Source organism: Sciurus carolinensis, chromosome 11, assembly GCF_902686445.1.
Source record: "Sciurus carolinensis chromosome 11, mSciCar1.2, whole genome shotgun sequence".
NCBI lineage: Eukaryota > Metazoa > Chordata > Mammalia > Rodentia > Sciuridae > Sciurus > Sciurus carolinensis.
In genome coordinates this window covers 94799743-94821210 of record NC_062223.1, presented here as the reverse complement: position 1 = coordinate 94821210, position 21468 = coordinate 94799743, and the positions used below count along the sequence as shown (strand labels likewise).

General features: G+C 45.9%; 1 protein-coding gene across 9 annotated transcripts in view; it reads left to right on the top strand.

The window, feature by feature from the left end:
- The first annotated feature begins 255 nt into the window (after positions 1–255).
- Positions 256–21468, top strand: part of Smco4 (single-pass membrane protein with coiled-coil domains 4) — a 60498-nt gene continuing 39285 nt past the window's right edge. For 2 of the 9 annotated variants that reach the window (XM_047517482.1, XM_047517475.1), the window contains exon 1: positions 256–382. The gene's annotated coding sequence lies outside the window, so the exon portion shown is untranslated. Of the gene's footprint in view, positions 383–550; positions 682–979; positions 999–1409; positions 1444–6012; positions 6063–21468 lie in introns of those variants that run through there. The other 7 variants (XM_047517481.1, XM_047517474.1, XM_047517479.1 and 4 more) reach the window with 6 other exon arrangements.

Here is a 21468-nt window from a genome sequence, read left to right as displayed (position 1 = left end):
GTGCACGTGTAATTTACAAAAAACCACTCTAGGCCAGAATTTCTGACCGCTGGTAGCATAAAAACCTAGTTGGGCAGAGAGCTGTAAAACCTCTACTCCTTGACTCCCTCCACAAGTATTTATTGCGCACTTCGGTATTCCAGGCAGGGCGCTGACCTAGCCTCAGGAGAGAAAGCGGTGAGCACGCTTACACGTGGTGGTGCTCCCTTAACCACCCTCCTCCGCGATTTTGCTATCTCGTTGGGGAGGCATCCAAAGGAACAGAAAATACGTCTACGGGGAGCTGACTTCTGCACCAGCTGCGCGGGAGGAAGGGCGCCGAGCCGGCTGGGGTTGTCAAGGCAGGCTCCTCGGAGGCAGCGGCGGGCCGGGCGGCTCGCGGGTCAGTTCTCCCAGCCCCGAAGCCCCCGCTCAGCATTCAGCGTTGGGGGCGCGGCGGGGCTGGCGGAGCCGGCCGGGCGGGAGGGCGAGCGGGGCCAAGGCCCGGGCGGCGCGGGCGAGCGTTAGGGTTAGGGCGGGAGGATTCGGCTTCCCGGCGGCAGAGGGCGCCTGGCGCTGCGGTCCGGCACGCCGGAGCCGCCCGCGCGGGCGCCGAGAGGAGAGGCGAGGCGGGGAGCGCGAGCTGCGGCCACTGCCACGTATTCCCGGCAGTGGCGGCGGAGGTGGCGGCGCCCGCGGCAGGTGGGCAGGGGGCGGCGTGGGCGCGAGGACGGCGGTGGGGCGGACGGGCGGCGCGGGGCACCCGGCGCCCGGCGGGGTGCGGCGCCGGGACAGCTCGGTTCCCGCCACGCCGGCTCCGCCTCCACGGCGGGCTGCCGACCGAGGCCCGGGAGCCGAGCGGGTCCCGAGCGCAACTCGCGCCGGCGGGGCGGGCGGCGGCGGGGAAGCGTGCTCCGGCTTTCGGCGCGGCTCGGACGCGGCATCCCTGCTGCTTCGGAGCCGAGGCCGGAAAAGTTGGGGCGGACCGCGAGCCTGCGTGGGCCGGGCGGGAAGTGCGGGTGCGGAGCGGTCGGGAGGGCCCCGTTTGGGAAGGCGGGAGACATGGGGCCCCTGCGGGCGCCGGGAGGGATTGCGGCAGGTGTCCGGCTGGGGGCCCAGTCGGTCGTGGGGACGGAGGGAGGCCCCAGAGCAGGGCGAGCCTTGGGGCTGGCGGACCTGCGACGAGCTGGCAGCGCAAACGGGGTTTATCTCCTACCGGGCTGGGCCGGGGGCAGACTCGGAGGGAGGCGGCAGGCCCAGAGTTGGGGACGCCTATGGAGTGCAAAGACCAGAGAGTTCCAGTATGGGTGGGCGGGGACGGAGCTGAGCGTGGCTTCCTCTGCGGTCGGGGTCAAGTGCCGCCCTTCCCATCTGCCAAATTCACCTCTGAGACTGCACAGCTTTTGCCCTGGGGAAGTTGAGGAGGGACAGCTGAGTGGATGATAGATTTAGGGGCGTTCCAAGGTGAGTAGGATTAAGCTGCATGAAATCATAACTATCTGAAAAAAGCTCCTCTCTCTTCGCGTACCCACCCACTCCATTCCCTGTCCATTTACTGCCCACGTCCAGGCTCCAGGGTTGGGGTAGCAGCTGCCAAAGCCCAGGACACATCTGCTCACAGGCTTGTGGGTAGAAGACATGGCCTTTATTCTCTAGCTGAGGCTGGTTATTTCAGAAACAGGTGGTTCTGGAGAGGCTGGATGCCTTATTAGAACAACCTGTGTGGTGCCCCTTGACAACGGAGATGACTCATGTTGGTTGTTTTTTTTCCTCCCAAATAAACTTTGTATTCAAGACACCAGTATACCAGGTCATTTGCATCGGTGGTGCAGCTGGAGACTCAGACTGAGGCTCTCTTGAGCCCTTGTTTGAGCTTAGATGTGTTTCCAAGTAGTATGACCTTGGATGAGCCACTTGCCCTCTCTGAACCTCAGTTTTATGAGTGAAATGGGATATGAAAAGAGAGAATCTGATGGAAACTGAAGTCTTTTTGCTTGTGAGACCAGAGTAGCCACACACAGTAAACCTCAGTCTGTCCTTACAAGGAAATTGGGAAACATTTAAAAGAAAACAGATGAGGAGCAATAATCAAAAAGCAAAACAGGAAGCTAATAATAATTGGGTACTAGTTTTACATTGTGAATACTATTCTCATGTAGGCAGTTGATGTAGGTTGGTGCAGTTGGCTATCTTTGTCATAAAGTTGCTTTGTTTAGAAAATATTTACATATATCACCTGTGGACCTGAATTTTTTTCTTTTTTTTAAACTTTCAAGCCTGGAGTGGATGCTCAGTTGGATTGGTCTCCACAGGCCAAGAACACCTCCAGGACCTCTCATTCCCATAATATAGATTTCCTTCTGTCTGATTGATGCTAGGATCCTGTGTCACCACACTTCTGCATCTTTTCCATTCTGATTTGGGAAGTGAGCTGATGCCTACTGCATCTGGCATTTCTGAATTAACCTGGTTTCTTTTCAAGTGAATGTAGTAAATAGGCAAGCAATGCATTAGATGCAGCATATTAAAAAATAGCTTGAATCAACAATATGTATCCTCTCCACCCCACCCGTGTTCCCCACATTCCCTGGGCAACCTCATAAGAAATGCTTTGGATGTTTAGGGCTATCACAGAATTAAAATGACTGCAGCTAAACAGCACAGTTAATGGTCAAGTCATGGTTCTGGAAGATGGGGAGGATTTTTTGTATTTTATCAGCTGAATGCTCTTCTGTTAGTAGCTTTCAAAATCCATATTGGGTTTGACCACATTATTTTTTGGGAGGTGGCATACTGGGAATTGAAGTCAGGGATGCTTTTTATTTTATATTTTTTATCTCCAGCCCTTTTTTATTTTGTATTTTGAGAAAGGGCTGCTAAGTTGTAAGGCCTTGGCTAAGTTGCTGAGGCTGGCCTGGAACTTAATGATTGCAGTCCTCCTGCTTCAGACTCCTGAGTTGCTGGGATTATAGGCATCTACCACTGTACCTGGCAACCACATCATTTTCAGTAATCCTTTTTTTGTTTTTTTCCTTGTTGAAAGCTAAGTTAGTGGTTATTCCTGAATTTGAGGGAGTGATAAAATGAAACGATATCTTTTCCAACAAGTAAATATTAATTGTTGGGTCTCTAAAATATCTATATTTTAGAATGTGAATGTGTTTAATTTCCTTTAACCAGTAAGAATTGCGTTGCTAATAATAGTTACCATTTGAGCCCCTGCCATGTATTAGGCCCTGTGAAGTAAGAATGAGCATCAGTTTACAGGTGAAAAAAGCCAGGTGAGGGCAAAACTCTGTGTTGCAGCAGGTTTGTAAAAGTTACTGATGATTTTTGAATCCAAGCAGAATTTTGTAATGGTGGTAAAGGAATTCTTGACTTTCCTCTAGGAAATTAAATTAAATCATGTATGTGGAAAGAAACATATAAATTGTAAAGTAGTCTCTAATGCAGGCACTGTAACATAAGCACCAGTGGACACCAGAAGTAGAGTGAGAAGTGGTCTAGGGTGTCTGGCGGACCTAGATGTAAATCCTGAGTCCGTTGCCTTGACCTCTTTGAGCTTGGTTTCTTCGTGTGTAAAACTAGGGTAATATCAGCTTCCTTATGTAAGATAAATGTGTGAATTGCAGTGGGTGCTCAATAAAGGTTGGCTATTCCTTTGTCTCAATGGCTCGCATTCCAGATAATGGGATTGATCAAGTTTTCCAGTAGGAGTTATCCTCAGGGGAGAAAGGCTTTTAAGTACATTTTTGTCCTTATAAATAATTCTTTCAGCTTTTGTCCCCCCTCCGCTCCCCAGTGTATACACTAAATATCCTAGGACCCACAATCATCTCATCCAAAGAGAAATTGAATGAAGCCAGAAGTCAGAATGAATAGGTCTTTGGCAGAAAGTTAATGAATTTAGCTAGTTGCTCATGGTCTTCTCTTTTTGTTTCGTGGACTTCTCTCCTTTTTTTTATTCATTTGTTGGACAGGGAAAATAGACTGAATTTGGGGAGTTTGGGCCTGGGGGGCACTGGAAGGCCACAGGAAGAGCTGTAGTGGGTTGGAGAGGGGCAGGAGAGAGATGGAAGAGTTCACTGTGGTTGATGGTAGAAGCTGAAAGTTTGGCATGGAGAAAATTTGTTGGATATAGGATTTAACCAAATATAAGGCCAGTTTCCACCGAGTCCCAAGTAAGATTCTCTTGTGGGACTTTGAGGGTTTTGTGCTCCAGGCAGAGTTTGACTCGTGGCAGCATCATAAATGAGTTTCTATAGTAAGTTGTGTGCTGAAGAGGAAATTAAATTCCAAGAGGGTGTTTGTTGTGACTGATGCCAGAATTTCTCTGAGAATTTCATTAAGATTCAGTCAGTTTATAAAAGTACTTCTTAGTTCTCTGAAGATATTAATTAAGAAATAGTTTTTAAAAAATAGAAGTCTCCTTTGTGAGCCTTTGAAATGTCATCTTCCTAAATCTTTGGAACAAATGAAGTCCAAAATATCACAGAGATTTATATTTTAAAATCATTTTCTCCCAAAAGTGATGTTTTCTTACTCTTTTCCTCCTTTCACATTGTTTTGATAATGAATTAATTTTGGTCTCATTCACATTTTGACAACCTTGTTTTTATGTTTTTAGAGTGTGCATGTGCCTTCGTTGCTCTTGGATTAATTCTCGTTCATTCATCATGAAGAGGTGGTATAGCATGGTGGGGAAGGAGCACCCGCTGAGCCAGCTGGGGACCAAGTGGTAGGATTGAACACTCTTGGAGAGCTAGGCTCTTCACAACTTGACTTAACCTTACAGCAGGTCTGAGAGGGCGCTTGTTATTCCCTGTGTACAGATGTAGAAATGGGACAGAAAGTGTCCAGCAAGTGGTTAATCTTAGAGTTGGCTGTGATCAGTGGGATGCCATAGCCTGTGCTTCCATCCATGCTGGAAAGGCTGGCAGGGGCTTTGCTCTGCCCGGGATAGGCCTCCTGTCCTGTAGGTTGGGAGCTTCATTAAGTGAGAAGGTCAGGTCTGAATTCTGGAAAAATTGCTCAGTGGGCTATGGGGAGTGTGAAGTGAAGCAAGTGGAAAATAGAAGAGGGAGGAATGTATTAAAGTACTCAGCTCCAGAGACCAGGAGGCCCTGAATGTAAGACATGAAAACCCTGTCAGTGATGCTGGGGCACAGGAGACATGTTGGAATTAGAAGAGCTCAGTCTCTTTGGATATTGGGGATGAGAGAGGGAGGAATCATATCTGAGATTATCCCTGTCTGACCTTTCTCTTTGCAGTTCTGAGCCCCCAGGGCTAGGTGCTGAAACTACTAACTCCTTACAGAGAGAACAATCTCTGCAGCAACTAGAATCTCCTTTGGTCTCTGCTAATAGCTAGAGACAGGTGTCTAAATCCATCCTGAAAGGGCCTTGCCCTCTCTGTGCCTACCCCATGGCCTTATCATTTCTGCCATCCCAAATGCTTCCCAGAGGATGAAATTTGGGCTCTTGGTACCCCATTTAAGGAGATACTGGTTTGAGCATTCAAATTTCAAGTGAAAAGTGTCAAAGATAAGAAGCTATCAAAGGAAGAAGATTCCCTGGGGTGTGGTTTGCACTCCATTGTTCCCCGTTGACCTAGGGACACACAACATGTTTCGTCCTCAGTTCTGGCTATTCCTAAGACCTGACCTGGCCTAGATGGGGTTGACTTGGAAAGGAGTGATGGTGGATGAGTGGCAGTCCCAGAGCAGGAGTTGACGTCACCTTCCCCCAAAGACTGCAGTGGAGCTCAGTGGACCAGAGCCTAGGGAGATGGTTGACTGGTATTCTCATTTTCAGCACACTGTCACCATGTCAGGTATATACTGTTCTTGTGCCCTTTCCCCCATCAGTGCTAGACTCAATAGTAAACTTGCTTTTGGAATTCCTTTTCCAGATTGCATAATACCCCTGCCCTTTAGATAGTTTGTTCTGGCTCTAATCTGGCTGGAGATCAGTTGATCAGGTTCTGGCTTTATCAGGGCTGCATTCTTTGTGAGGAGGCAGCTGAGTTATCTGTGTTGGACCTCACTGCTTCCCAGTATCATCAGTCACAGCCTGTCTTGCAGGTGAGTCCCTACATAGACTGTTCACCCACTTTCTGCTTGATGCTTACTTATTCTTTTCCCTGGGAAAGGCGACTTCTCTTCCTTCTTCTAAGGTCACCTAGCCTCCTCACTGTGGACTATTAGGACATCCATCGAGTTTGTCTGATATGTTAGGAGCACTTGCCAGACACAACACGTTTTAATGAAAGAAGAGTGTTCTTGCCTGTGGATATTATCTATCGTGCCTATCTCTTAAATATTAAGTCCTAAGCAAAGCCTCTTTGCTGTTTTTCTTTTGTGCCTAATGGTATGTACGTGGGGGATATGTGTTTGTTTTAATTATTACTGGGAAACAAAAAAGATATTTCTCAAATGTTCAGATCTACAGCAGTACCACTGCTCTGGCAAGCAGAAAGAATAAATATATATTTAGACAGGATACCATTGATTTATCTTGCTTTTTTTCCGTGTTGTTGCTGTTTTGTTGGCAGAACCATCTGATTTGTATACTGGTGCAGTTTGTATTTCAGTAGTGAGTGTGAAAAGATTCCTGGGCTGCTTGCCGAAGTGAAAGGACTCGGATGAGTGGGCTTGGGGGCTGCCAGTCTTGGCTCTCCCTGCCATCTCAGGAGCCCGGTACATCATGCCTTTGTTGGGCAGGTGGAGTTTAGCCAGGCCTTCTCTTTGGCTTTGCCTTGGAGCAGCTCCGTTGGTGGCAGTGGGAGGCCTCTGCTCTGCTGTGGGGAAAGGAAATTTTCTTTAACCCTGGTTTTGGCTCTTTTCTCGTTCTGTTGGGGGTGAGAGAGAGAAAGGCCACAGAACTGGTAAGTTTGGGGGACAACAGGTTCAGGGTAGGACAGGCCTGCAGCTCCTATAGAACTTTTGCCAAAGTTTTCCCTGCATCCCATGTTTCCCTCCTTCCCTGTTGATGCCCTCCAGTCTGCCCTCTGTGGCATGGAAACTGGACTTTGTCAGCCTTGAGTCAACCCTAGAGTGTGGCATGGAAGCCTGTTCATGTTGGTGCTGCAGTTTCATGTCAGCATAGCTGTTTTGGTGGTGGTGTTTATAATTGACTCAGTGTTTTTTTAAATTATATAGACAATACCTGATATGTTCTGCTCAGTACCCCACCCTCTCAGCCACATAGTGTAGAAGTACATTGAGACATGTCAAGCCCCTTTCTCCCTGCGTGCCTCCCCGCCAGGTTCTCAGGGGTAAACAACTTCAGCTGCATGCATATCCTGAAACTGTCAGCCTGTATAGACACACATGCTTGTGATTTTTTTTATAAGCCTAAATCTGACATATATTTTTCACTATTGATTTTTTTCACATAATGTATATATTGGAGATTTTTCATGTATGTTCTCAATAGAGACCTCTGTTCTCTATTTTGTCTTTTATTTGTCTATAATATATAGGTATATCATAATTAATGAATTGACTTCCTGTTGATGAACTTTAAACTAATTCATTTTGCTATTTTATCTTCATACACACATGTCAGAGTGCATGTGTTCCTCTAGGAGTAGAATTCATTTAAAATGTTGTAGCAGTATCCATGCTGTGTTCTCCAGGGTTGTACTGGTTTAAACTACCAAAACTATGAGGTTACCCATTTCCCCATTGGGTGCCATTCTATTAAGTGAAAGAAATAATCCTGTTCAGTAGGCGTGTCAGTGATCACTCATGAAATTGTGGCACTCACTGTTCAGCCTCTGGAGCTTGGTGGTGAGATCTCAGTCCTGAGTGGGCAGGTCCACAGTAACTGTGGAACTGAGCTCACCAGGACCTTGGCTCTGCTCAGCATGGTGTAAGCATCATGCTGCTAGAAACAAGTGCTGCTGGTTGCATGCATGGTCTCTCCAGTTTCCTTGGAGGTTAGGTACAATAATAGAACAGTTGAATTTTGGTGTAATATGCCATACATAGTACTCTGAACCTCTTCTGTGGGGAAGCAGGCATGTTAAGTATCAGTTGAAACCAGTCTGTCCTGTACTGCTGAGATAGGGATCTGAGATGGGGCGCTGAGAGGTGCTGGGAAGCCTGATGCTGTAGCTTCTGGGAAAGCCTCTGGGAATGCCTTTGGGAATGTGGTGAGGCAAGATTCCCTGTTGAGTAGGTCTTTCCTTCCAGCTGTGCAGCCATCATTTCCCCCCACTGCTGGCTTCAGTGGGAAAATCCTGACAGTTTGCCCCTTATCATGCTTTGGGGGGAAGTAGTGGTTTCTTGGAAGGCGTTTGGGGACCTGACCAGTAGCTGGTAGAGGAAATATGTGGAAGCCTGCACAGATAGGCCCATCCCAGGACTCTCTTTGCAGGCCAAGTTGCCCAGTGGACTTTGGGAAGCTTGGCCTGTGGAACAACAGTGTCATTCACCTATCGTCAAGTGGGGAACAGAGAGGAGTGTGGTGGAGGTCATTGGGTGGAGAAGAGACTTCAGAGTGGAGCTGTGTTGGATCTCAGCTCCTACCCGCCCTACATGGCTATGGAACTTGAGCAAAGTTATTTTATTTCTGTGATTTTGTTTCTGTGGGCCTCAGTCTTCTTGTCTGGAATACAGCAATACTAATAGTGTCTACCTCACAGGGTGATTGTGAGATTGTGAGGATTAAGAGTAATGTTTATAAAACTCTTAGCACTACCTAGTAAGTACTCAGTAATTTTAAGTAACTACTTGGATTTGTGTTCCTTTATCCTTAAAAAACAATTCGTACATAAATACACGTGTGTGTGTGTGTGTGTGTGTGTGTGTGTATGTATATATATATATTTTTTGGTTAAACTGGGGATTGGACCCAGGAGTGTTTTACCAGTGACTACATCCCCAAATGTTTAAAAAAAATTCTACTTTGAGACAAGGTCTCACTAAGTTGCCCATGCGGAATTCAAACATGTGATCCTCCTTCATCAGCCTCTCAAGTAACTGGAATTATAGGCATGTGCCACCATACCCGGCTAATAAATGTTTTAAATGGATGACTACATGTTATATTTGCTAAGTATAAATATGGGCATAGGGTAACATTGAGGAGGGGAGGTCAGGAGATTAAGTCACCTGGAGATAGATGAAGGTAGGAGTTTTGGAAATAAAGGGGTGAAGGTGGGAGGTTTGGCAGGGAGCCTTTGGTGAGGCAGGAAAGTAAGTTTGGATGTTCCCTCTACACTGTTCCTGGTTTGAACCTCATCCTCAGTGCACACCAAGGCCCCAAATGCAAAGGCCTTGTCACATTATTAGGTGGACTGCGTGCTTGGGGTTCCTAGTAGGATGTCCTCCATTTGTTTTGAAGCAACTGAGTGAGACCCTAAAAGGCCAAGTGCATGCCCCAAAACACAAGCTGTAGGACAGAGTGGAAGTGAGCCCAGGTCTGGGGCTCTAGGGAGTTGAGACTCTTTTCCTTCTCCATGCTGCCACCCGTTACCCATTTCCAGATGTGACTAAGGAGACCTACAAGGTATTAGGCATGCTACTTATTCCTCCAGGGGCCTTATGAAATGAGGCCATTGAAGTGCAGAGAGGGAAGTAGATGATCATCCAGTGTGAGACAGCTCTGGGATTCCCACTCAGGCCTGCTTGCCTCCAAACTCATGTTCTTGTGTTCCCAACAGTGCAGGCCTCAAGTTCATGTCCATGATTGGTTTCATTCTCATGGTCACCTGTATTTGCACTGCTCTGTGTGTGCATGCAAGCTTGTATATGATGGCAAATTTATTTGCTGATGGTTTACCCAAACCAACTTTCTGAGGTTTGCAGGTTGAATGTGGACAAGGCTGTACCTAAGGTCTGCAGAGTAAACTAGAATTTTAGAGACCAGATAGAGAAAAGGAAACCTTGTTCTGGGAGCTGACCTTACTGGATGAACTTGTGGTTTGCAGGCCTGGGGGATGTAGAGCATCCAGTGAGGCTGCAGCGGGACCTGAATAGATTGCAAGACTGTGGATAGGTCTGTGACACAAATCTGGATAATATATTTGAAGATTAACTATACAAATGGGATAATAGTGGCCTGTGGTGTGAGAGAGATTTCAGCATAGTGTGTGATATGTGCCGAAGTTGCTGCCCTGAGTGGCAGTCAGCAGGATGGAGACTTCACCCTGGCTCTGGAGATCTGAGAGGGTTCTCAGAAGCAGCATAAATTAGAACAAACCTCACTTGCCTCTTAGAGAGGAGATAGATTCGACTCAGGCTTTAATCCATGCTGCACTTAGCAGATAAGGACACCAAGACCCCACAGGTGAGGTACCTTGCTCATTGAGGGCCAAGCCTGGATCCCGCCCCACCACACAATTTGTATGTGCTTAGTTACTGCCTGCAGCAGTTCTGGCGTGGCACTCGGTGAAAGAACCAGGTACCAATTCAGTTCTTGACCTGGCTCTTCTGTGAATGAAGTTAGAACATTAGCCTCTCTGTTTTGCCCTCTGTAGGTTGAGTGTTGCACCCCTGCCTCCCCTTTTTATCTTTATTTGCCTAGAATTCATTCAGCCATTATTTCCTGAGTGTCTCAGGTGTCATTTACCATTCATGGTGCTGGGAATTCTTCACTGAATGAAAGAAACCCAAATCCCATTTTTGTAGAACCTGTATTCTGGTGAGGATGATAGAGACTGAGAATTACAGTACGTGGTATGTATGTATATTAGTTTCCTACACCTGCTATAATAAAATACCAGAAACAGTGGCTTCAGCAACAGAAATTTGTTCTACCACAGTTCTGGAGGCATAGAGGGGAATCTGTTCCATGCCCTTCTTGGCTTCTGTGGTTACTGGCCCCCATCACGTCCCAGCCTGTGGCAACACAGCTCTCATTTCTGCCTCTCGCCTTGTGTTACATTACCTGGGGTTCCTCCACATCTGTGTATTAGGGTTTTCCAGAGATATAGAACTAATAGGAGATTAGTGCAACAGTATGACCTTGTTGTATTGGGGTTCTCCAGAGAAGCAGAACCAGTTGAGGTGTGCAAATATATAGAGAGATTAACTATAAAGTGTTGGCTCACGTAATTGTGGTGGCTGAGAAGTAATAAGAGCTGCAAGCTGGAGACATAGCAGAGCTAATGGTATAAATTCCAATCTACATCCAAAGACCTGAAATCAGGAGAGGCAATGGTGTAAGTTTCAGTCTGAAGTCTGGCAGTCTTGAGACCCTAGAAGAGCTAGTATTTTAGTTTAAGTCCAAAGGCAGGAAATGACCAATGTGCCAGCGTAAGCAGTCAGTTAGTAGGGTTCCTTCTTACCTAGCCTGTTGGTTCTGTTCAGATATTTATTTGATTGATGAGGACTGCCCACATTAGGGAGGACAGTCTGCTTTACTCAAGTTTACCAATTAAAATATCCATGTCATCCAGAAAAACCCTCATAAACACAGAATAATGTTTGGCCAAATGTCTGGGCACCTGTGGGCTAGTCAAATTGACATAAAATTCACCATCGCACTCAACAAACTGTTTGCACAGATCATATTTCCAAATAGGGTCCCATTCTGAAGTTCCAGGGAGATGTGTTTTGGGACCCTTTACCCCAGGCAGTGTATGAGAGTGTGTGATTACTGTAGAGCAGGGGCAGTGCCTGGGTGGACGGGAGGTGGGATGCTGAGGGGTGGCCAGGGAAGGCCCTGTGGAGAAGGCAGTGCTTGAACTTCAGTCTGGAGTGGGGGAGCTGGAGTATGGAGGAAGAGGAACAGCAAATGCAGAGGCCCAGGGTGTGTGTGTGCACCTCCAGATGGCTTAGGGACAGTGCGGTAGAAGTGCAGTGTGGGTGTGCTGTGGGGAAGTCATGATGTAAAGTCCCAGAGGTTGGGATTACGTGAGGGGACTGAGGATCAAGGAGGTCCTTGCCTGTGTTCATGAAGACTTTGACCTTTGCTCTAGTGGGATGGGAGCCACTCGTTGCTGTGAGTACAAGTGAAAGCAGGATAGGAGGTATGAGCCAGCTCATGACTGTTTCTAGGTTTATAAAAGTTGTTGGTGTTCTGTTCACCCTTGATCCACCACACACTCGCTCCTTCTAATGCCTTTTTACTCACTCCTCTCCCCACACATAAACCAGATGCATGAAGAGTATGAACAGAGGGTAGATAGGCTGCCAGGTGGAGGGCTGCCTGGGGTCTCTAGTGGCCACCCTGCCATGAGCTGCAGAGCCTCTTTATCTATGGTGGTGGTGAGGTCCTTTTCCCTCCAGCCCTGGGCCTGCCTGTTGAACACAGTGCTTGTGATTTAGGTGGTCATCACTGTGGGCAGATTTAGAAAATGCTGAGGTCAGTGTGTAAGCTCAGTGAGTTCTGCTTCCTGATACTTCTGTGTGAAGTCACTGTGCTGTGGAAAGAGTTGAATCAGCTTCCTTGGTCAGTGGGCCATGTTTGGCCTTGAAAATACAGTGCAGGGAGGAGAGGTCACAAGGACCTGAGGGGAGAGAGTGAAGTGTGGTACACAGGCCTGGGGCCCTCACCACCACCCACTTTGTAACTGGCCTGCAGAGTCTTCACACTTTGTTCTTGCTTGTCCTAGAAACACTTGTGCCTGCAAACTAACAGACACCAACAAGAAGGAACTCCAGGTGGAGGCTTGCCCTCAGTGTACCTGACATGGGGACTGAGACAATGCTGGGTCAGTTTGATTGCTGAGGGAATCATAACTTCAGATTCCTTGGCCTAGAGCTGAAGGGAAATCACCTTATCCAGTTGACGTGGGATTTCCTCTTTGAGCCTCCAAAGGAAAGGACCTGGAGCTGTGTAATGAGGGCTCCAGAGAGCTGGGCCAAAGGTGGGCCAGCTTTTCCACCTCCTAAGGACTGAGCCGCCCACTTTGGGAGGTTATCTGGTGGCGCTGTGGCCCCTCTGGAGAGCATCGCTTTAGAATATAATTATGTGTAAGCAGAGATGGAAATAGAATTGCCCTGTGCCAGGAGCAGCTGCAGTATTTCGGGAGTTGCCTTTGGGTCGACACACAGTCTTTTTCTTCCTTTCTTCCAAGCAAAACACCCATACAAAGCCAAAGTTGTGAAGGCTATTCCTAGCTGGAAGTGAACATTGCAGATTCATTCTGTGAGAGAGTGATTCCTTCTGCAGAGTTATTTTTGGGGTGCTTCCCCAAACACATCAAAAGAACTTCCGTAGAGGAACTGCATTTAAATTGCATAGCCTTTCTCTGCCAGAGCCACTTGGAAGTTCTGACTTGGATGACATCCCTCGGATGTATGGTATCTGGCTTTGTTTTTTTGTTACAGTTGGAGCAGAGAGGCCTTGCCCAAGAGTAGGAACCAGATGAAGCACCAAGTGTTCCCACAAAAAGCTTCTTCATCCTCTGCACAGGGGTGGCTTTTGTCTCTGTAGATGTATCCCAGGCACTTAATACCAAAATACTTGTTGACAGGCAAGGTCATATTGGATGTAGGCCCTGACATCTTTGCTGCATGCTATGATTTAGCTTTTAGACTGCAGATTGGGGATGGAATGTTAAATTCTGGCCTCATCATTGCTGCCTTGGGGGAAGTCACTTGCCTTCCTGGGCCTCAGTTGTCTCATCTTTAACCTGGGGGTGAATGAATGACTGGAATGAGTAACTCCTTTCTTTGTGTCTTTCCCACCCACTCTGGGCAGCCCCTTTGCCCTGGCTCCCTGATCAGTGGGAACACCTTGAAAGCAGGACTGTTCTAGGCAGAGGGAGCATGAATTCTTTGTTTCAACCAGCCTGACACAAGCTCATGGCCTTCAGTTCCAGCGCTTCTTTTTGGCCTTCCTGTTTGGCCAGACATCCAGATTTCTTTGTGGGTAAAAGATGACGGGGAAAAGAGGAGCAGGTGCAGAGGATTTGGCTAAATCTCCACTCCAGCCCTGGAGGCGGGTGTCTCCAGTTGCTCAACGTGATCTCCTTGTTCTTCTCTCAAGTTTCACATGACTTTCTCTCCTTGTCTTAAACAAAGGCTCTTTATTTCTGGATGTTTTTATGAGGATTGCTTTTGCAATTACAAGTAAAACAGAAAAGAATGGATCCTGATTATAAAATTGTATGTACATTAGAGTCTGAATTTGTTAAGAAATATATGTACATAGGAAAAACACTATAAAAATCATATTTGGTTATCTCTGGATTTGGTATTTTAGGAAATTGTATCTATACTTTTTGACATTTTCTACATTGAACATCTATTTTCTTTATAATGAAAATGATTAAAATTACTGTTAATAACAAATAGCTACTACTGGAATTTAGTATGTGCCTGACACTAAAATAATGTGTCTTTACAGTCTTACTTAATCCTGTTATGAATGGGTGAGATAATTTTTAAAAATACGAATGTTAAATCTAATTTTTGTTATCATGGTAAAATATATTCAACATAAAACTTTGTGACCATTTTCAAGTGTATAGTTCTGTGGCATCAAGTACATATGCTATAAGATACTTCTAAAATTCCTTATTTTTTGGTCCTGGGGCTTGAACTTGGGCACTCAACCACTGAGCCACATCTTCACTGAGTTGCTTGGTGCCTTGCTGTTGCTGAGGCTGACTTCGAACTTGCTATCCTTATGTCTCAGCATCCTGAGCTGCTGGGATTATAGGCATGCGCCACTGTGCCTGGCTAAATTCCTTATTTTATAAACAAAGAAACTGCAACTTAGAAAAGCAAATTACTTGCTGTGTTGGCATCCTGTCATTATGACAGAATACCTGTGATAAATCAACTTAAAGGGAGGAAAGATTTTTTTTGGCTCATGGTTTTGGAGGTTTCAGTTCGTGGTCCACTGGCCCTGTGCCTTTGGACCTGTGGTGAGGCAGTAGATCATGGTGGCAGGCTGCTCACCTTGTGGCAACTGGAAAACAAAGAGTGAGACAAGTAGGGTCTTTGGTCCCAGTATCCCCTTTCAAGGGCATGCCCCCAATGATCTAATTGCCTTTCACTTGGCCGTATCTCTAAAGATTCCACCACCTCCCAATAGTGCCACGGGCTGGGAACCAAGCCTTCAACACACAAGCCTTTAGGATACATTCAAGATCCAAACTATAGCAGAGACTGGGTTTGGGTTTGAAACTGACAGATATGCAGAAGGACCTCTGGACTGTCTGGTTTGTGGCTATTGGAGTCCATGATTTTTTCCTTTCCCTGCCTGCCACTGAGTGTAGAAAGGCACTCACTGATATGTGTGTCTCCCTTGAAACTTGTAAGGGTTGAGTTTTGTGTATTTGTCAGGGAGGTGTGATCAGCCTAGCATGGGATGTGTGGCTTACAGGAGCCACCTGTTGATGGATAGCAAGGTTGATGGTTTATGTGCTTTGGTCTTCGTGAAGAAGGTTGAAGTGTGTGGGCTGCTGTGCTGGGAAGGGTGTGTGCTAGAATTCTGTCTGGTAGGTGCCTGCAGCCTAGTAGAGAGCAGTAGCTTAGAGCTCAGATACATGACTTGTTCAGGTCTGAGTGCACCGTAGTGGGTGATTCTGGAGAATGAACCTTGAACTTGGAGTTAGAAGGTCTGTGCTTCAGTCTTGATTTTACTGTGTGGCAGATGTGCTTTGGACTCAATTTCCTCATGTCTAAGTATGTGATAAAAGTGCCTGTTGTGCCTGCCTCCTGTGATGGTGGTGATGATTAAATGTCCTCGTGTGTGGGAAGACTGCTAAGTAAGTGACAGGGCACTCAAGGAAGTTCTGTGATGCGAGTTTTAAGTGTGTAATGGAGATGGGGTTGTCTGGGGCTGACCCCAGAGATCTGAGAAGGATGGCTTTAGATTTGAAGAGCGGCAGTTTGTTTTGCTGTCAGCTTGCTTCTTCTGCTGCTGTGAGACTGGTGAGGAAGTGTCCACCATCCACCTAGTATTGTGCTACCCAGTACTGAACATTTTGGATGTTACTGATATTTGTCCCAGCCAAATTCCTTGTATTCATTCTCCCCATGACTCACATTTCCTTACTGAAATGAACTGTGATTTAGATCATTTTGTAGCTTCACAGTGATTGAAAGCATGCAGTGACATTCTTTGGCCTTGTCTGTCTGCTTTGTCTTTACAGCAAATACCTGTCTGTTCTTTTCTCAAATCTCAAGTATCCAAGCGTGTGAGTGGGCCAGAAGGAGCTCAGCTTCATACTGGACCCATTTTGTGCAAGACACTGTAGAATATCAAGATAAAGAACTGTCAAAGACAACTCCCCTCCCCCCATTTCATAGGGAAGATATGCAGTTTTGAGGCTTAGGGATAGGTAATTATAGTCCTTGGTCCACATGGAAGGAGGTGCATGTTGGAAACAGAAGTGAGCTCTTGGCACCACCTCTGTGACTTTTTGCTTCTTTTACAAAGGTTTTCGTGCTTGAATCAGTGCTTGATTTTGTGTTTTGAATCAGTTGTCTTCAAGTGGGGTTTCTGTCTAGCTACCCTGAGACAGTTTTCGAGTCATTGCTGTTGCAGGACATTTTTCATCTAACAGGAAGGCTGGGGTCTGCATAGGGCTTTGCCAAAATCTGTCTCTGTCCATTTGGTTTTGGCTTTGAGAGTGGTACTCGAAGACTAAGTAGTCACAGATATCTATTTTTGAACTGATTGTGGTTGGACTGCTTGGACATTTAATTTCCGGATCAAATCCTGATGGCCTGGTTTGCCCAGGCGGTTGGCTGCAAGCACCTCTGGTTGGCAGTGAGTATATTTATAAAGTGTGAAGAGTCAGGTGAGTAGACATTCCATTTCTGCTTTCCTCCAGGGCAGCAGCTGCCGGAAGTGGGAGTGTTTTTCCACTCTGCTTTCCTGAGTTTTCTTAAAGTTGTTGACCTCATTAATTGCACGAAACCATTTCCTTTCAAGGAATCAAGTTTCTATCTAAAGTAAGTTTGTCTCTGCTGTAAGTCAGAGTTGTTGATTTACTGCATGCTGGGCCTTTTGTGCAGATTATCTCATGTAATCTTCACAACAACCCTAAAAAGTTAGTGCTGTTTTCTCCACTTTACAGAGGAAGAAACCGAGGATCAAAGTGGTGTAGTCATTTGCCCACAGACCCAGAGTGTAAGTAGCAGGACCTGAGATTGGAACCTGGGTGCTTCTGACCAGAATTTGTCCTTTGCACCACAGCCTGGGGAAGTAGATGTCCTGTCTGGGAACAGGGAGCTCAGCGGAGCTTCTTGGCCCATTTGACCTTCCCCTCAGGAGAGGCCAGCTGTGGGTGCTGGGGACATAAGACCCCCAGAGGCAGGGACAGATAACCTCTGTGTGGACCTGGAGTCATGTTTTAGGCTGATACTCTAGAGTGGCTGAATCATAGGACTCTCAGTTTTCATTCTGTTGGATTTTTCTCCTGTTTTACTGTTTTTCTCTCTGTCCCCATCCAAGACCCTGGGAGGGTTCATGGAGGTGGTGAGATCCATGAGACTACATCAGTGGTGATGGCATTGATTAACTGTCTCCTGTGTGCACAGCCATTGACCTAACCATTCCCTCTCTTCCATGTTCCATGTTCTTCTACGTGTTTGGGGAGTAAACATGAGTTTGTGTGCTTAGTCCTCCACAGCTTTCCCCCAAGCTGCTTACAGAGTACTGGCAGGAATGCTGCTGCTCAAGGTCATTTATATTTGTTGGCGTGCCCAGTCTCTTGGCAGTTTGCCAGGTATCCTCATTTGGCGCTCCCAGAGAGCCACCACCATCCCCATTTTACAGACAGGGATTTTTAAGGGAAGTCACAGACCTGACACTCTTCGGTAGCATATTTTTTTCACGTTATAGTTTCCCCTGGAAGTTTCCTGAAAAACATCTGAGGAGGTGTTTGTTTAACTCAGCTTGTACAGAGGGTGAAAGAACGCCTCTTCAGAGCCGTCTGCTGCCTGTGGGGTTCTCTGTCAGGAGTGCCTGGGTCCATCCTGGGTCCTCTCTGGGTATTTCCTGACTTCGTGAACTGGAGTTGACTCCTTAACCTTGCTGAGTCTGTATCCCATAAATTGCAGATAGTAATACTATCTGAAAGAGGCTGTAGTAAGATATAAATAAGACAGCATATATAAGATCACCCAGGACTTAATTAATGGGTTACTATTTGTCATTTATTTTTCAGTCAGCATGACTTGGAAAAAGCACAGATCTCAGTACTGAAGTTGAGGCCTGAGAAACTCCCCACTTCTAGGGTCAGTGGCAACTGACCTCCCCTGCAAACCTTCCCCCAAACAAGAGGGAGGAACCCTTAGTTCAGGTAGAATCTTTCCGAGATTTTCCATTCTTTTTGGTCTTAGGAGGAGTTGGAGCTCTAAGGAAATCCATGTTAACTCCTGTGGCTTCTCAGAAATGCCCAGGCCATTGGTTTAAAAATAAGATTTTGGAAATAGAGGTATTTTATTTGTGCACATTGGACACATCTGCACCTTCAGTGCATGCAGCTTCACTGATTATACAGCTGTCTGGAGGCAACTTTTTTTTCTTTTCTTAAGGTGACTTTTAAAGGCCTCTTGGCCTCCCCTCTCAAAGACCCCCACTCAAGCATCTAGTAGATTCAGACTTATGTTTTCAACCACCCAATGAGAAGTCTTTTTCTCCCTCTGATCTCCCTCCTTCCCTCTTTAGTTTTTATAAGTTTGAGTTAGATAAGTATAGGGGCAGTTCCTGAGGAGCCAGGAGAGGGACCTGTGAGTTTGATCATTGGGGATTCCAATTATGTGTCTATTTGCTATGTGAGCTTGAGCAATTATCTTTACTTCAGGCATTGAGGAACTTACAGTTTGTGAGGAATATTGGTTTGCAGATATGCTTGTGTGACTATTGCTGAGGTTACAGACAATGATTCTTTTCTTCAGAGGTTGAGTCTTGGCATAGTGGTGGTGGTGGTAATGGTGACTTTTAAGTCTTAATGCATTATGGACTAGAAATTTGCAAACTGTGTTTTCTCCTGCTAATAGGATTACAAATAGGATTAAGAACTGGGTTTCCCAGTGTGAGGTGCTTTCTCCTTGAGCTCCCAGATTTATACCACCTGGGGTGGTTGATTTCAGTTACCTGCATATCATTTACCTGGTGCTGGGAGTCACTTGGGGCTAGGGATGCTGACTGTGCTCCTCTGGCCTGCTGCTGCCACAAAGCCAAACTTGTCTCCCTTCCCTGCATCAAGTCCATAGCCTCTCCATTGAGAAGCATGGAACCCATCTGTCTTCTCTTTCTTTACCATTCCTTTGTCTTTAACCCAGTGCCGGGTACTCAGCTGCTTGGTTGGTCTGTTGAGAACTTGTTATTATTTCCCCTTCAGACTTGGAAGAACAGTCAGAACCATGTTAAGAACTGTTTGCAGAACACTGGTCCCACAAGGAAATGAGAGCGTGGTCTTGTCCTTGCTTTATGAATGAGGAAAGCAGGACACTGGAGTTTACAAAATACCACCCCCAAAATATGGCACTGTGGACTTCCAACTGAGGGCACTGGGGAAATAGCAAAGGCAGGGAGGGGCTTTCTCTGAACTTCCCTTATCTGCCTGAAGACAGATCCTACAAAAAGAACTCAAATGTTATGAATCACCCACCCCCCCCTTGGATCTCAGCAACCAGGGAAGATTAAACTTGCCTCACAGAAGAGGGGACTCACAGAGAGGGAACTGGAGATTAACACCATGCCCAGACAGACTTTGTCACAGGCTACCACCCATTCATCTTTCCTCGAAATCATTTTGTTCTGCCCTAAGTTGCCTGCATGCCTCCTCCCCTCCTCCCTGTGAAGAGGGAATATAAGCTTCTAGATCTCCCTGAGTTTTCAAGTATGCACTATTCTTTCATATGATGTCCTGTGCACTAAGTAAATTTATAACTTTTCTCCTGTTAATCTACTTATGGACAGCTTATTTCATAGACTCAGACTCTTGGAGGACGGAGAGTTTTTTTTCCCTATAGTACCAAGTGTGTGTGTGTGATAGTTAAGGCCTTGGGCTGTGAAGTTCAAGAATCCTGGGTTTGAATTCTGTGTGTGCAGTGTCCCAATAGTGTGACTTTGGGTAACTTCCTCCATCGTTTAACTAGATATAAAAATGGCACCTACCTCGGATGTATTGTGAGCATTAGGCGAGCTAAGTTCTTTAACTTGGTGTCTGATATCTGATAAGCAGCCAGTAAGTGTTATGTACTGCTCTTGGTTTTATGATTAATATTAAGAGGGAATAAGTGACTCATTGGGTCCCAGCTGGAGCCAGGACCCCTGCAGGAGGCCCCTTCTAGAGCTCCAGCTCTGTGATGCTTGTTGATGATCTTGAACCACACTGGTAGCTGGGACCTGTGACTTGGTTGTGGCAGCAAAAGGAAGTGGATGTTGCAGCAGCACAAGTGTGTGCATGTAGGAAAATGTCCTGAGTTTGTAATTTAGAGAAAACAAAGATTCTTCCATAGACAGGAAAATGGGGCTAATCACAGTGGACTTGGAGAATGTATGGCTTTTCTTAGCAAAGTCAGTGCTCTTTATTTCATCAAAAAAGCAACAGTGTCTGAAACCCAAAGGTAGCAATGTATGTGCTTAAACTGGTGGTTTTTTGTATAACCCAGTGATATTTTAGTGTAAGTTCCAAGATGCAGGAAATACTGACTTCTACAATCTTCTACTGGGCCTAGCAGCACCACTGTGTACTCAGAATTAATCTCTTAAAAATATGTGACTTGTTGAAGGTGCATGACACTGGACAAAATCCCAAAGGGACTGGATTTTGGTATTAGCCCCTGATTTTCAGGTCTGGGACTTTTTATTTCTGTTGTTCAGGCTGGAGAGTCATAAGCTTTCTTTTTTCCCAAAGTTATAATAATTTTGTTCTTTAGATCCTTAAGTGCTGATTGTTTTTGTTATTTTGGGAGAAAATGGTTTTAGACACTAAAAATTACCTAACAATAGAAAGTTTCTGGCTTATACGTCAGTTGGAAATATGACCTTCTCCCTTGTTTGGAAGCAGCATAGTTTAGGGACAGTTGAGTATAATGGTTAAGAGAATATACTTTTAGCCAGACTTAGGTTCCTGCCCTGTCTGTGCTTCCAACAAGATGTATGACTTTGGGCAAACTCTTTAAGCTCTCTGTGTTCTATCTGTAAAGTGAGCTAAAAATAATATTATTACGTTATAGGTTGTTGAGAGAAGTAAACTGGGCAACATGTAAAACCCTCCATGTAGCGAGCATCTTTACTCTTTAGCAAATAGAAGCTATTACTGTCATCATTGTCAGTATCAGTGAAAGGCCTTCCAGGAGACAGGATTCTGGACCTGGCTTTGCCATTGTTGACAGTTGCCTTGGGTATGTCACAGAACCTCTCTGACTCTCAGTATTTTTTGAAACGAGGGAGTTGCCCAGATAACTTCAGATGTGGTCTGTTTCAGTCTGCCCTCCATGTTCCTTGTCAGGCTCTCTAGAGGGGATGCTGCCTGCTAGGATTGAGGAACTCTTTCTCCAGTAGCTACTCTGCTAGGTATTGGTCCTGATAACCCTTGTTTTTTCCCCCTTTATTTTATAT